General features: G+C 38.7%; 1 pseudogene; it reads right to left on the bottom strand.

The window, feature by feature from the left end:
• LOC116763332 overlaps positions 1–11,816 on the bottom strand; it is a 68,317-nt pseudogene extending 56,501 nt beyond the window's left edge.
• Between the last annotated feature and the right edge of the window lie 4,208 nt (positions 11,817–16,024).

Below are 16,024 nucleotides of genomic sequence, written 5' to 3'. Positions count from 1 at the left end.
TTTTATAAATTTTAAAACAATTCCTGACTACCAAGTTTATTATACTCTGTATGTCTAATATGAAAATAGGAATTTACAATTCGAAATTAAGCAATTTTTATCTTCATTAAAGAGGTATAAGAGCATAACATTCGGCTGGTTCAAAGCCTAGCTCGGCCCCTAGATAAGGGGGTTAACTTTACATAAGTTAACCTTTCTGCACCTCAATTCTCTCCTCCACAAAATGGAAATACTAACCCCTCATGACTATTGTCAAAACTAAATTAGATAATTCATAAAAAGGCTTAGCAGAGTACTTGGCACATAGGAAATGACAACTACTATTGCAAATATACAAAATATAAAGCTCATTTATATACATGTTTGTATTACATATATGTTTATGTATGTAAAGGCACTTAGCACATGCCTGTCACATACACTCAGTACAAAGGAGCGATAACATGATACTCATATAGCTACATCTATGAGCACATACTATATGCCAAGAATTCTGCTAAGAATCTTTTATTTTTTTTTTTTTTATTTTTTTTTTTTTGCGGTACGCAGGCCTCTCACTGCTGTGGCCTCTCCCGTTGCGGAGCAACAGGCTCCGGACGCGCAGGCTCAGTGGCCGTGGCTCACGGGCCCAGCCGCTCCGCGGCATGCGGGATCCTCCCGGACCAAGGCACGAACCCGCGTCCCCTGCATCGGCAGGCAGACTCTCAACCACTGCACCACCAGGGAAGTCCCACTGCTAAGAATCTTAAACACGTATATTATGCACTGTATGTGGCATGTTATATGTTCTGTACTATAGCATCTCATTCTTACAAATATTCTGAGGGTGGGAAATTATTATCCCCATTCTACGAATAAGGAAATGGAGGCTCAAAAAGATTAAATAACTTCCCCAAGATCACAGAACTGCTAAATGCCATAGCTAGACAAGAACAAGGTAGCTGACACCAAATACAAACTCTTCCCTGCTAGCCATACTGCTTTCAATAAACGAGAAATAAGATATACTTAGCTCATACTTCAGCCCAGTAGATGCATCAATGGTCTGGTGACACTCAGTAAAACGGAGGTGCCCGTTTTTCCTTCAATCTCCTGTGAGTGTAAAGTCCTGTTGTGAAGACCGTGACTTTTCTTGTTGCTAAGAATCCTGGTCCTTCTGACTTCAGCTGCACCCAGCAAAGGCTGTGGGCCACGCTAATTTGAGAAATGAGGACGAGGGGTGTGAGGTCATCCCAAACTGGTGTTAAGGGAAAACAATTCCCCATTAGCAAGATGTACAAAGAAAGTCTTTCTCTGCAGATATGTCATCTTAACTATTAACACTGTTAAAGAAGTTTTTTGTTTTGGGGGGTTTTGTTTTGTTTTGTTTTTACCTTTGGAACTCCTTTAAGTTTCTAATGTGCTACTATGAAACCTGGATCCCCAAGAGAAGGATTTAACACGCAGTATTTCCAAGACTCTTTTTCTCCCTAGAACCCTTTGTTCTGGGAGCTCCAATTAATACCTTCTGGAATGAGTGTCCCTAGCAGCCCATTCCGGGGATGCTGATCAAGCAGAATAAGCCACTGCCTGGCATCAGGAGATGGAGTCTGGGTCCCAGCCCTCCACATATATCCAAGTGATCTTAGGCAACTGCCATGAGCCTCGGTTCTCTCCTATAAGATTAGGAGATGGTATCTAAAAGGCTATGAGTGGCACAGAATGTCTTTCTCTGTCAACTTCTGGAAAAAATCAACCCATGCAATTACTCCACACCAGTGTGGCTCTTAATTCCATCCTTCCATGTGGTTGAGAACTGGTTGATACAGGAACAAGTGTTAAAAAGATTGAAGCCCACATTGTTTGTTCTCAGCATAATACAGGAGGAATGTAAGAATTATAAAGCTAATAATGGAAAACTTAACAACCTAACAGGGCTCAGGAAAAATATTCTTCTGCCAGGCAACACACTGATGGCATGCTCAGAAAGCATTCCCAAGTGTTTTTACTGTGGAATTTCTCTCTTTGCCTACCCAGCCCTACCGCCCACCACTCTCCAATACCCCCTCCCCTCCAGCCAAGCCAATGCCTCAGGTAAACCAAGCTCACCACACCTAAAATGCTTACTCCCTTCCCATAATGCTCTATTCTTTTGCCCCAAACAGTGCCTCTCACCTGACATGTGGTGCCTTCCTTGATTCAGGAGATTCTGAGCTTCTTGAGAATAAGAACTCTGTCTTCTTGAATTTCCAGTTCCTCACATAATACTAGGCATATTGTAAAGACCAAACGATAACACCAGCTTATCATGTTCTCTCCAATCACTAATGCCTTTTCTACTTCTGTAAGCATACAGGTAAGTATTTAAAACTATAATCTGCCACATATAATCATTTTTTCCATATTTTTCATGGCTGCTTGTGGTATCTCTTCAGTAGGTTATAAGAGACTTATTCCTGCAGGTCATAATACCAAGAAAAGTATTAGGCAAGTAGAAAGTATTCCTTGAATACTTGGGATTGTCTAGTTGATTGTAGCCCTTTTTTAAGAACCATTATAATATTAATAATATTGCTAGACTGTGATTAGCACTTGACACATATTATTTTCTTTATCCCTCATACTTAACTTTGACATAAGTAACATCATCCCCATTTGTACATAAGAAAAATAAGACTAATGTAGTTAAGTGATTTTCTTAAGGTCATGCAGCTACTAAAATAAGATGTCTATAAAATCTGTTGTCAACTGGGATACATCTGAACATGAGCAAAAACACAAAGTCATTAAACTTATAGGACTTTTTGAAATATTTATTGAGAGTTGGTTTTATTACATTAGTAAACCTACTAAATAATTTTATTCAAAATTTTTCAAAATTATAATTGCTTTAAAATAAAACAAATTGAAAAAATTCATGACTAACTGAACATTAAAAATAACATAAATTAATAATTAGTTATGATACATATTTCAATATCTAAAATTGTTTTATAGTATCTTTTGAGGAATTTTATTTTCATGATAGTTTTATTATTTTTACATTTTTCATAAAGTTTCCTGAAATCTTCAAAATTGCATTTTTGATAAGTAGATATAAAATTATAACACTTTCAATGGAATTTTTCCTATGAAACATACTTTTTATTAATTAAGAAAAATACTTTCTAAAGGTTTTGAGGTACTCAGAAAAATGTCTGCTAAAGGAAGTCTATCCTCATTTCTATTTTCCTCATCTTTTTTGTTTGGGAACAGATCAATTTTGTAGGCCAAGTAATTTCATTTAACGTTGTCTATTCAAAGAATGTTTCCTTTTAAGGAAAGTTCTTAATATAAGTTGATTTATTACCCCTTAAATACTTTTCCAAACACAGACCCTGCAAAATTATAGGTAGGCACTCTCATTCCACTGCAATTCCAATATATAATAAATATTTGTCCAATTAAAATAGGAGTTCCACTAGAAGGTTCTTCCCATGAGTCAAGATATTCCAAAATACAAGTACAGAATTTATAAATCATCTTTTTTTCAGCTTTACTGGGGTATAATTGACCTATGAGATTGTAAGATATTTAAAGTGTACCTTGTGGGGCTTCCCTGGTGGCGCAGTGGTTGAGAGTCCGCCTACCGATGCAGGGGACGTGGGTTCGTGCCCTGGTCTGGGAGGATCCCACATGCCGCGGAGCGGCTGGGCCCGTGAGCCATGGCCGCTGAGCCTGCGCGTCCGGAGCCTGTGCTCCGCAATGGGAGAGGCCACAACAGTGAGAGGCCAACGTACCACTAAAAAAAAAAAAAACAAAAGTGTACCTTGTGGTGATTTGCTATAAGTACACATTGTGAAAGAATTCCCCTTATCTAGTTAATTAGCATGTCCATCACATCACATCTTTCTGTGTGTGTGAACATTTAAGTTTTACTCTCTTAGCAAATTTTGATTATACAATACAGTGTTATAAAATATACTCACCATATTTTATAGGAGATCTGAGAACTTTATTCATCTTATAGGTGAAAATCATAGTAACTTTTTAACCAACTTTTTCCTATTTTCCTCACCCCCTAACCCTTGGCAACCACTTTTCTACTCTGTTTCTATGAGTTTTGACTTTTATTTTTGATTCCACATGTAAGTGATACCGTGCATGACTTGTCTTTCTCTGTTTGGCTTATTTCACTTAGTATAATTTGTCCAATTAAAATAGGAGGGTCCATCTATGTTGTCAACAAAGGGTAGGATTTTCTTCTTTGTCATGGCTGAATAACATTCCATGGTGTGTGTGTGTGTGTGTGTGTGTGTGTGTGTGTGTGTGTGTGTATAATACCACATCTTTATCCATTCATCCATCAGTTATTGACATATCTTGGCTATTGTGATTAATGCTGCAATGAACATGGAAGTACAGATATCTCTTTAATATCTTGCTTTCATTTCCTTTGGATATATACCCAGAAGTGGAACTGCTGGATTGTATGGTAGTTCTATTTTTAATTTTTTGAAGAATCTCTGTACTGTTCTCCACAGTGGCTGCACCAACTTACATTCCCCCCAATAGTGCACAAGGGTCCCCTTTTCTCCACAGCTTCCCCGGCACTTGTTATCTCTTGTCTTTTTTGATGACAGACATTCCAGCAGGTGTGAGGTGATATCTCATTACGGTTTTGCTTTGCATTTCCCTGACGATTAGTGAGGTTGATTATTTTTAGATAATTGTCTCTTCATCCAGGCAATAAGTTTCTAAAAAGCAGGAATTTCTAATTATTAAAGTTTGTCTTTCTAGTACCTACTTTATCATCTCTTTTTACTTCAATTAAATAATTAAATCGGCCCTTTTCTAAAAAGTAGAATTTTTTTAATTAAAAAATTTTCGACTCAGAGGTTTCTGTAGATAGGAACAAAGCTATGCCTTGGAGCAAAAGCTCATCACCAACACATAGTGTTAGTGTTTGTAGCAGGTTGTTACAGAACTGGCCATTGTGGATTTTATTAGTCGATGTGTTTTCTCTATAGGTGATTAATTGTTAACTATCTTCCAAACATTAGGGACTTTATAAGGTCCTAGAAGTGCAAACACACAGTGAGAATGTTGAAAGTAGTATTAAAAGGCATAAAATTACAAGAGAAATAAAAATAGAAGAAATAAAAATGAAAGTGGAGAAAAAATGACCAATGTTGTACCCCATACAGGATGAGCTGTTTGACAGTGGAAATATTTGTGAAGAATAAAGAAGAAACTATGCATGCAAGAGTTGCATGGAGCCTGTGCAGTGACATTAATCCAAATAATTCAAACGTGAGTTCCATGAGGACAGAGATCCTGTCTGACGTTTCAGCTTTGTCCACTGTGCCTGGCACATGTGGTGCAAATATTTGTTGAATAAGTTAATTAATCAACCAAAGACAAGGAAATGTAATTGGCCAAATAAAGACATTTTAGGGTATATTTAGAGAATCAGCGTCCATGTTTCTTAAAGACTGAAGGGAAAACTTAAATGCTGAGCCTGATAGAAGCGCTATCACCCACAGATTATGACCACCCAGGAATAATTCAGTGGGTTCACGACCCTTTAAAGTCATCAGAAGCAGAGAGTGTGTGGCAAGGTAGTGTCGCTTCCAAGGAGCTTCCTGCCTCAGTGGTGTCACCATCTAGAAAAATAACTGATTTTTTAAAAGATGCCTGAAGAAAGTTGTCAGCCAGAATTACAGGACTGCACTGGTTTACAAATGAGCAAAGAAAATGCATCTACCCTTCCTCACAAGTCCTCATTAGGAAGAGAGTGAGATCCTAACCTTGCAGACTAGTGGCATCTCAACATCTTCCAGTACAAGGGACAATTTTCTGTGACTCTGTCTCTTTTGAATAAAGGCTTAATCATTCACACTTCCTCCCCTCTCCACACTCGCCTTCAAGATCGATCTGGGTTAAAGCAGGAGGTGTAGGAGGTCCACATGCCTTCATTGCGGGAAAGGAGCGGCAATCCTTGTCTCCTCCATCTGGGGGGATTTCTGCTCTCCATGGTGCTGTCCCCAGTCAACCTGGTCATTTGTACCCTGCTGGCCTCCAGGCAGCTGTGTTCTCTTTTCTGCATATCTTGATGACTAGGCCTACTGTAGCTTTCACCTGCACTTGTGTCTCCTATGAGGTCTGATTGTGACTTCTATTCCATCCTGCCTCAACAAGTCTGCCTTTCTCCAGTCCTGGTGAAACATCCAGTCACCTCTGCTATGATAAACCCTCTGGCAAGTTCACCAGTCAAATTCTTAAATATATTCCACTTCATCCAGAGAGCATGTCAGAATTTCTGGACCCTTTCCATGACAACACAGTCCAAGGTCAGCTTGATGGAAACAAGTTTGTTTTTCCAGACATCTTTTGCTGCTACTGCTACTCTAATGGGAACCACTATTATCCCTCTGCCATGTTGTTTTTGAGACCACACACTAAGACAAACTCTTTCTAGGGTTCCAAAAGGGGAGTGGCCTAACATTCCTCGGCTTTGGGTTTTTCCCTTAAACTAAACGACACAATCTGTTCCCTAAGATTTGAGGCTAGAGTTAGAAGTTTTGTCACTTATCTAATCTCCATCTACCCCTTTCCACAATCCCTGGGAGAAACTGTTGGCTTCCTACTCCCTCTTCCTTTCTGGGTGGAACGTTTTCTATATCTTACCCTACTTCTTTCAGAGAAAAGACTGCTGGTCTCCATCTTAATGGCAAAAAGTTATCCTTTCTTTACAATGGGAAAATTTTGTGATCTAAATCAGGCAACTAAAGATATTCATAAGTAAGGGCTTAATATCCAAAATATACCAAAAATTCATACAACTCAATGGAAAGAAAAAACATTAAAAATGGGCAGAGGACATTTTTCTGAAAGAAGGCATACAGATGGCCAAGAGGCCCATGAAAAGATGCTCAACATCACTAATCATCAGGGAAATGCAAATCAAAACCACAATGAGATACCACTTCCTAGCTGTCAGAATGGCTAGTATCAAAAAGACGACAAATAAGTGTGAGTAAGGATGTGGAGGGAAGGGAACCCTTGTGCACCTTTGGGGGGAATGTAAATTAGTGCAGCCACTGTGCAGAACAGTGTGCAGGTTCCTCAAAAACTTAAAAATAGAACCACTGGGACTTCCCTGGCAGCGCAGTCATTAAGAATCCGCCTGCCAATGCAGGAGACACGGGTTCGAGCCCTGGTCTGGGAAGATCGCACATGCCGCAGAGCAACTAAGTCCGTGCACCACAGCTACTGAGCCTGCATTCTAGAGCCCACAAGCCACAACTACTGAACCTGCAAGCCACAACTACTGAGCCCACGCACCTAGAGCCCGTGCTCCGCAACAAGAGAAGCCACCGCAATGAGAAGCCTGCGCACCGCAACGAAGAGTAGCCCTGACTCGCCGCAACTAGAGAAAGCCTGCGTGCAGCAATGAAGACCCAACACAGCCAATAAATAAATTAATTAATTAATTTTAAAAAAATAGAACTACCGGGCTTCCCTGGTGGCGCAGTGATTGAGAGTCCGCCTGCCGATGCAGGGGACACGGGTTCGTGCCCCGGTCCGGGAGGATCCCACATGCCGCGGAGCGGCTGGGCCTGTGAGCCATGGCCGCTGAGCCTGCGCATCCAGAGCCTGTGCTCCGCAACGGGAGAGGCCTCAACAGTGAGAGGCCCGCGTACCGCAAAAAAAAAAAAAAAAAAAAATAGAACTACCATATGATCCAGCAATTCCACTTCTAGGTATTTTTCCTGAAGAAAATGAAAACACCAATTCCAAAAGTTATGTACATCCCTATGTTCATTGAGCATTATTTACAATAGCCAAGATATGGAAGCAACATAAGTGCTCATTGATAGATGAATGGGTAAAGGATATGTGAGATATCTATATATATATAGATAGCTATATATATACAATAGAATATATATAGCCTATATATAATAGATAATATATATAATGTATAATAGAATATTATTCAACCATAAAAAAGACTGAAATCTTGCCTTTTGTGACAACATGAACAGACCTTGAGGGCATTAATCTAAGTGAAATAAGTCAGGCAGAGTAAGACAAATACCATATGATTTCCCTTATACACAGAACCTAAAAAACAAAACAAAAGAGCAACCATAACAAGACAGAAACAGAGTCATAGATAGATGCAAAGAAAAAAACGGGTGGTTGCCAGAGGGCAGTGAGGTGGAGAGATGAGTGAAATAGGTGAGGAGATTAAGAGGTACAAAGTTCCAGTTACAAAATAAATGAGACAGGGGGCTGAAATGTACACAATGGGGAATATAGTCGATAATAATTTAATATATTTGAATGGTGATGAAGGGTTCCAGCTATATAATAAATAAGCGCTAGGGATGTGATGTACAACATGATTAATATAATGAGTGCTGCTGTGTGGCACAGATGAGAGCTGCTAAGAGAGTAATTCCTGAGAGCTCTCATCACAAAAAATTATTTTCCTATTTTGTATCTACATGAGATGCACATTCACAGTAACTGCTTTTAGAATTATATACTCTATATATTAATAAATATGTATTATTTATAAGTATCATAAAACTTAAGATTCAGAAGTAATATATAATTCAAATACTATTCAATTGCTCAATATGACACCACAAAACTAGGAATTTGGCTATATTTTATTCAATTAGCCTGCATAAATACCTTCTGTTGTGTCCTAGATAAGCTCCATTAGTTAAATATAAAGAAGTGAAGAAAAGTTCAAAATCTGTTATTATATGTACGAGTTTAAACGTGGACAGAGAAATACATATGCAGCAATAACCCACCACATTTTGTAATTATTTACAAAATAAATCATTAGCAGTTCAAGGAAGAGTAATGAATTATACTACTCCTGAGAAATAATTTAAAATAACAAAATTCTTAACTTCTTTCAACACAGAAAAGATTAAGCCAATAAGAGAAATTATTTAACTCTCGAGAATTGATTATATAGGGAGGGTGGGAGGGAGGGAGACGCAAGAGGGAAGAGATATGGGAAAATATGTATATATATATAACTGATTCATTTTGTCGTAAAGCAGAAACTAACACACCATTGTAAAGCAATTATACTCCAATAAAGCTGTTAAAAAAAAAAGAATTGATTATAACTTTCGTCTACACAGCATGAGAACTATTGATTTCACCTTTACATTTCTAAATAAAAGTTTTCCATGTTTCTCTTTCTGTTTTATTTTCATGGTGTACATTAAACTAAGATGTAAGGTGTATATATAAGATAGTTTCAAATAAAAATAGCCTTTTATTATCTTAGAGAATCTCTCTTTGGGATGCCAAAAGAGTAATCTCCACTAGCCCATCAAATAAGGCCTATTTCATGTCCGCTTTGTGTAAAGAGTTGGGCTAGAGAATGTAGACTTAAAGATGATTAAGACACAATGAGGGACTTCCCTCGTGGCACAGTGGTTAAGAATCTGCCTGCCGGGCTTCCCTGGTGGCGCAGTGGTTGGGAGTCCGCCTGACGATGCAGGGGACGCGGGTTTGTGCCCCGGTCCGGGAAGATCCCACATGCCGCGGAGCGGCTGGGCCCGTGAGCCATGGCCGCTGAGCCTGCGCGTCCGGAGCCTGTGCTCCGCGACGGGAGGGGCCACAACAGTGAGAGGCCCACGTACCACAAAAAAAAAAAAAAAAAAGAATCTGCCTGCCAATGCAGGGACACGGGTTCGAGCCCTGGTCAAGGAAGATCCCACATGTCACAGAGCAACAAAGCCTGTGCGCCACAACTATTGAGCCTGTGCTCTAGAGCCTGCACGTCACAACTATTGAAGCCCGCACACTCTAGGGCCCATGTGCCGTAACTATTGAGCCTGCATGCTGCAACTACTGAAGCCCGCACACCTAGAGCCTGTGCTCCACAACACGAGAAGCCACCGCAATGAAAAGCCCGTGCACTGCAACGAAGAGTAGCCCCCGCTCGCCGCAACTAAAGGAAGTCCGCGTGCAGCAATGAAGACCCAACACAGCCAAACATAAAATTTAAAAAATTTTTTTTAAAAGTATGTTGATGAAAAATCAGAGATTAAAAATTAAAAAGACACAATGAGTGTTATTATGCAGTTATGGAAATAGGAAATACAATTTTAAAATATTTTAATATAAAAGAGCTAAAGGTAAGTGACATACATGTGAAACTTGTCACTGATGAGTGCTCTGGTGAGCCCCAGTGGGGTGCAGAGCAGCAGGTACTGGATTATGGAGGAAGAAACCTGGTCCTTGAGATCCAACAGATCTGTATTCCTCCCTGCTCTGTAATGTACTAGATAGAAGAACTTGGGTAGGTCACTTCATGTCTCTGGGTCTGTCTACAAAATGGGATGACAGTATTCATCGGGGGTTACGTAAGGGCTCAATGGGATGCCAGCTTTAAAGGCTATCACAGTGACTGGCATAGACGATACATCACTTCTCTCCCCAAAGACCCCATACAGGTTATGTTATCTATGTTTCCTTCCCCAAGAGCTGTATTTGGTCGTCTGAATTTGCTCATTCTCTTTGAAAGCACTGTGTAGCTCATTTGTTCTAGAATATCCATCTTGTTCTTTGGGGACTGAGAAGAACAGGACAGCGTAGACTGTGGAGAATCAGCTGTTTTATGGTGAGAACCTCTATTCCAGCATTTAAACCACATATTACAATGTTCTTCTATGACACTTAATAACATAGTAATGACACACATAAATTTTTTTTACTTTATCTCATTTTATGGTGCCTCTATGGGTTACAAACTTTAATCTGGTAAACTATTTCAGATGAAGAATTTAACTTTATTTTGTCCTTTCCTTTGCATGTTTTATATGGAATCTGTTCATTTCTGTTTTTCCCATCTGGAGACTTGGTGAATTCAGCAGGTACATTTGGTTTTTTGAATTGCCTTGTTCACATTTGCTTTAATCATATAAAACTGTCAGGAAAAAATAGATCACTATGTAAAAATACCTAGTGTTTAAAATAATAATAATAATCAAATAAGAAATTAAGAAAGCTCCATTGATTGGTATTTATAATTTTTCACCAGGCCCCCAAAATGATCCTTTTGTAAAATTATGGACAAACAGCACTTAAATACGTTGAGCAAAATTTACCTTAATAAAACCCAAATCCAATTGAAAGCAAAGATCCAGAACCTGGAGCCCAGAATAACAGGACATACTGCCATCTGAGAATGCCACTCCTCTTTTCCTCAAAGTGGTGGTTTTACCACCCACTCTCTGTCCTTCTGTGCACAATTTTAACAAGCTCCCTTAAAGTTATTAGAAAAAAAAAAGGAGATAAATGCATGTTCCATTGAGTGCTATGATTTTTAAGAATTTTGTCACTTTTTTATTATGATATAAATCAGTGTCTAAGTGCGTGTGTGGTGTACAGAGAGATAGCGAGACACAGAGATAGATATTGATTAAATGTACTTTAAAAAAGATCTGGAAAGATGCACCATGACCTGTTAGCAGTGCTCAACTCTAAGGAGTGAGATTACAAAGGTAGATTTTTCTCGTATACTTTTATATTCTTTGCATTTCCCACAAATATTACACTTGAAAATATTTAAGTAAAGGAAAAATATTTCTTGGTGCACTTAACGTAACAAAACATAGCAAGCTACATTCAAGGGTTAGGATAATTCTTCCCTCAAGTTTTCCCCCTCAGAAAAGAAAGGCAGCATTCGCCGTCTCACATAGGAGCAAAACATAGGATTCCTGTGTGCTTCTCTTTCCTTGACACGGTACTTGCAGCAAGATCTGTTGGCTCCTTACCTCCTTCACCAGCAGCAGGCCAGGTCCAGGCCACATCCTCGTCCATGTGGGCTACAGCACATGCCTGAGAACTGGTCTTCTGCTTCCGCTTCGCTCTGCTAAGTCACTCATGTCAATCCCCCGTGCAAAAACCTGTTCACACTTACTAGGAACAAAACCCAGCTTCCTTATCACCACGTGATCCAGTCCCTGTCTGTCTTTCCAGTCCTATCTCGTACCACTCACTGTTCCCTTCTCAGTCTGATCTACCTGCCATTCAGCAAACATATCAAGCTCTTGACAGCTGACATACTTGTATTAGTCCGCTTGGGCTGCCATAAGAAGATACCAGAGTCTGGGTGGCTTAAACAATAGAAATTAATTCCTCACAGTTCTGGAGGCTGGAAGTATAGGATCAGAGTGTCGGCAGGTTTGGTTTGTCCTGAGGCCCCTCTCCTTGGCTCACAGATGCTACCTTTCCTGTGTCTTCACATGACCATCTCTGTCTGTGTCTGTGTCCAGATCCCCTTTTCTCATAAAAATACCAGTCATATTGGATTAGAGACCACCCATGTGAGCTCATTTTACCTTAATTGCCTCTTTAAAGGCTGTATCTCCAAACATAGTCACATTCTGAGGTGCTGGGGGTTCGGACCTCAACACTGCAATATGGAAAGGATACAATTGAGGCCGTAACAGTGCTCTTGTCTCCGCCTAAAATGTTCTTTCCCAAAGACTTTCATGGTTCCTTCTTTCATATCATTCAGCCCTCTGCCTAAATATCATCTCTTCAAGCAGGCTGTCTTCTATACCAGTTTACAGTAGCACATAGGACCTCTTCAGCTTATACCTTACCTACTTTAGCTTTCTTCATGGCACCTCAATGCTTTAGTAGTGCTATATGATTTCTTTTTTAATTTTCATCGTTTCTTCACCCTCACTTCCAGCACACATGCACACACTTGCATTCACACGCATGCACACACAGATAGACACACACACATTAATGTATGTTTTATGAAGGCAGGGATTTTTATGTCTTATTTATTGCTGTAATTCAGTGTGCATAATTCTACCCAGAACACATCCTCAGCTCAGCAAATATTTACTTAACTAATTAATAATATTTCAAAGATTTTGCAAAGAAATTTCCATGAGGTCTTTCTAAGAGCATAAAAGCATGGGGTAAAAAATAAACAATTCCTTATATAGACCATGTACAGAAATGAGCATGGAACATGTTATTTTGGTCATGTTCCCTACAATTAATGGTTGCTATTGGCTATTTAACAACAAATTTAACAGAATGTGTTTTACGTGATTGATGTAGTTTATTAATTATGTACTGAATTAGACCAGCTGTTCTCAACCAAGGTCACTTTAATTCCCCCCAGAAGACAGTTGGCAGCATCTCATATATTTTTGGTTGTCACGACTGGGGCAGGAGTTCTCCTGGCATCTAGTAGGTAGAAGCCAGGGATGCTTTAAACATTATACAATTCAACGGATATCTTCCCACAACAAAAAATTATTTGGCCCAAAATGTCAATAGTGCAGAGGTTGGAAAACCCTGATCTAAAGAAATTTAAATCAGAATAACAGAGATTCTTCTACTAATTACCCCTAATTTACTCCTATAGCTTTTTTTTTTGCATAAATGATGGGTTCTATATAATAAAATATCAGTGTGTCTTTTTAAAATGCCCTATTCCTAGCCAGCTCTAGACAAAATTGCAAATTTTGTCTTCGGAGGCCTTTCACTTTTTCCCTTCTGCCTTACTTCCCTTTTAATACCTCTTTATCCCTGTTAGTGTGGTCCCTTAAAGACTAAGATGTTCTCCCACTGAAGCTCCCTAGGGGCCAAAGTTTTCACTAGATACAATACCAGGATCTATCCTTACATGGGATAAGCCCCAGATGCCCACCAAGCTTTGTCACTTGTCTATGTCAGCTCAAAATGCTAGAACAATGGAAACAAACCATTAAAAAAAATAACTAGAAGGGGAAAATTATAGAGCTCTGCATTTACATCTCATGGACCAAATTTCACCAAGACTGGATCAGGGAGATGAATCAAATTTCACCAAGACTGGATCAGGGAGATGATTTTCATGTTGAAAAGATCTGGGATATTTTATTGAGCCCCAAGTTCAGCATGAGCCAGGACTGTACTGGAGGCTTAATGCCCTAATCTAAGAGTGTAATAAAACAACCATACTTGATCTGGTAAGCAGAACCTGGAATATACAAGACAGTGTTGGGAACCTACAATGATTATGTGAGCATCAATTTCTGGGGGTACACTGATAAATCACTCTAGTCAGTGGAACTGCTGAAGTGACTGGGTACCTCAAAGCCATGCTTTATATGGAACAACTAAAGAAACTTGAAATGCTGGTGCAGCAGAAGAGAACACTTAGAACAGACAGAATAACAATCTCCAAATATTTGTGCAATGACTACCCAAATAAATACTTTTCCCTTGCTTTAGAGGGAAGAACTAATAGTATTGAGGTGAAGTGGCTGCCTTATGCTCAATATGGAAGAATTTTATGACATCTTGGTAAAAAGTGCTGCTTCACAAATAGTGTGTTTCTCATTACTAGAAATATGCAAGCAGAGACCACAGGACTGCTTCTCAGAGACACTGCAGAAGAGATTCCCATTTTGGGTAGGAAGTTAGACTAGAAATCTCTATGTGCCCTTCCAATCCTGGGATTCCATGAGTCTAACCATTCTTTTATTAAAAGCAAAATATTTAACTATTTTCTCCCCAAAGAAAATATATTTGAAATAAGTTTTTCTCCTTACTCTCAATGGCCCTAAGCAAATCTTGAGAGAAATAGATTATCGAACATCTTTCAAACACTATAATGTTGTCATTAAATAAGTACCCTAACAAAGTTATAATAAAAATTATAATTGATATCACTTTTTTGACATATAATTACAGTTTACTCTGGGCATTAGAGTAAGAATACATATAACTTTTAGTAGCACAATCTGTCTATTAATCTCTTTTGATTTTTATTTAAACGCTTTCTTAGATATATTTTTTCAGGTAGGTATAAAAATTTTCTATAAGTTACATTTTTTTTAACAGACATTAGGGAATAATCAAAAAAGCTATTAATTAGATACAGAGAGATGGGTTTCCAGTTGTGGCTTGTTCCAGTATTCTAGCATTCTGACCACTAATGACTGTGTCCTCTGTCCAATTAATAAGTCTCTGGATCTCATTTTCCTCATCCTTAAAATTAGAGTTTTGTACTCGATTATACCTGAGATTTCTTTCATCACTTATTTTTATTATTCTATTACTTGTCATCATAGATTAAGTTGCTACACAAGTTACCAGTGTAAGTCTTGAAGACTTCAAAGAATTACAAACAAAAGAGAGGTCAGAAAATCAAAGGAATAGGACAGACCCCAGACTCCTCAAAATGCTGACGTTTCATGTGTTATTACTGACATATAAAAGTGTAAACAGAACTGTGGTGCCCAAATCAACTAATTTTAGAAATCACAGCTTTTTGAGAATTAATCATTCACATGGTCCTGTTTGGTATGATGGAATCAAAAAGGAGGATGCAGCGCACATGTGAATAAGAGCAAGGGAAGTAAGCCTATATCATATTTTTTCTTTTCCTTTCATTCAATTCTACCCAAAGACTCAGTACCTGCAGCAGTTGAGAAAAACTGAGTTTCTTTGGCATAGGTGAAGAAGCCATTCTGAAATGTCTATAGCAGCCTAAAATGCCAAGCCACAGTGCTGATTAATATTGGTGAGAATACTGATTGGTTCTTCACACTTGGGTTTCTTCAATGCCACATCAGTGTGACTGTAAAACCACATGGAAGCCCCAACGCTATGAGTGAACCATTGAAATAGAAGAAGTCACCATAAAAGCTGTTGTCTTCCCCTCTTCATCAGATAGGGAAATTGAGATTCTTTACTTGAAATCTGTACGTTATATCAAAACTTTAAGCAAGTTACACTCGTGACAATTAAAATTGTACTTTAACAACTTTCTCAACTTGATGATGAAACAAAATCATTGTTCAATGATTTCTTTTTTCTTACAAAGGAAACCCCTCAATATTATGATTTAAATCAATAGTTTATTGGCTATCATCTACAATGTATGTCTCATTTTTAACCAACAATCTGCAATTTCCCAGCATATGATATATAAGAGGCATTGCTTGAGATTGAGAACTCACACTCGGAACTGGTACGGTGCTGTGCCCCTCCAATGAACTCT

Source organism: Phocoena sinus, chromosome 12 (genome assembly GCF_008692025.1).
Source record: "Phocoena sinus isolate mPhoSin1 chromosome 12, mPhoSin1.pri, whole genome shotgun sequence".
NCBI classification, from domain to species: Eukaryota; Metazoa; Chordata; class Mammalia; order Artiodactyla; family Phocoenidae; genus Phocoena; species Phocoena sinus.
This window is presented reverse-complemented; position numbering and strand designations above follow the sequence as displayed.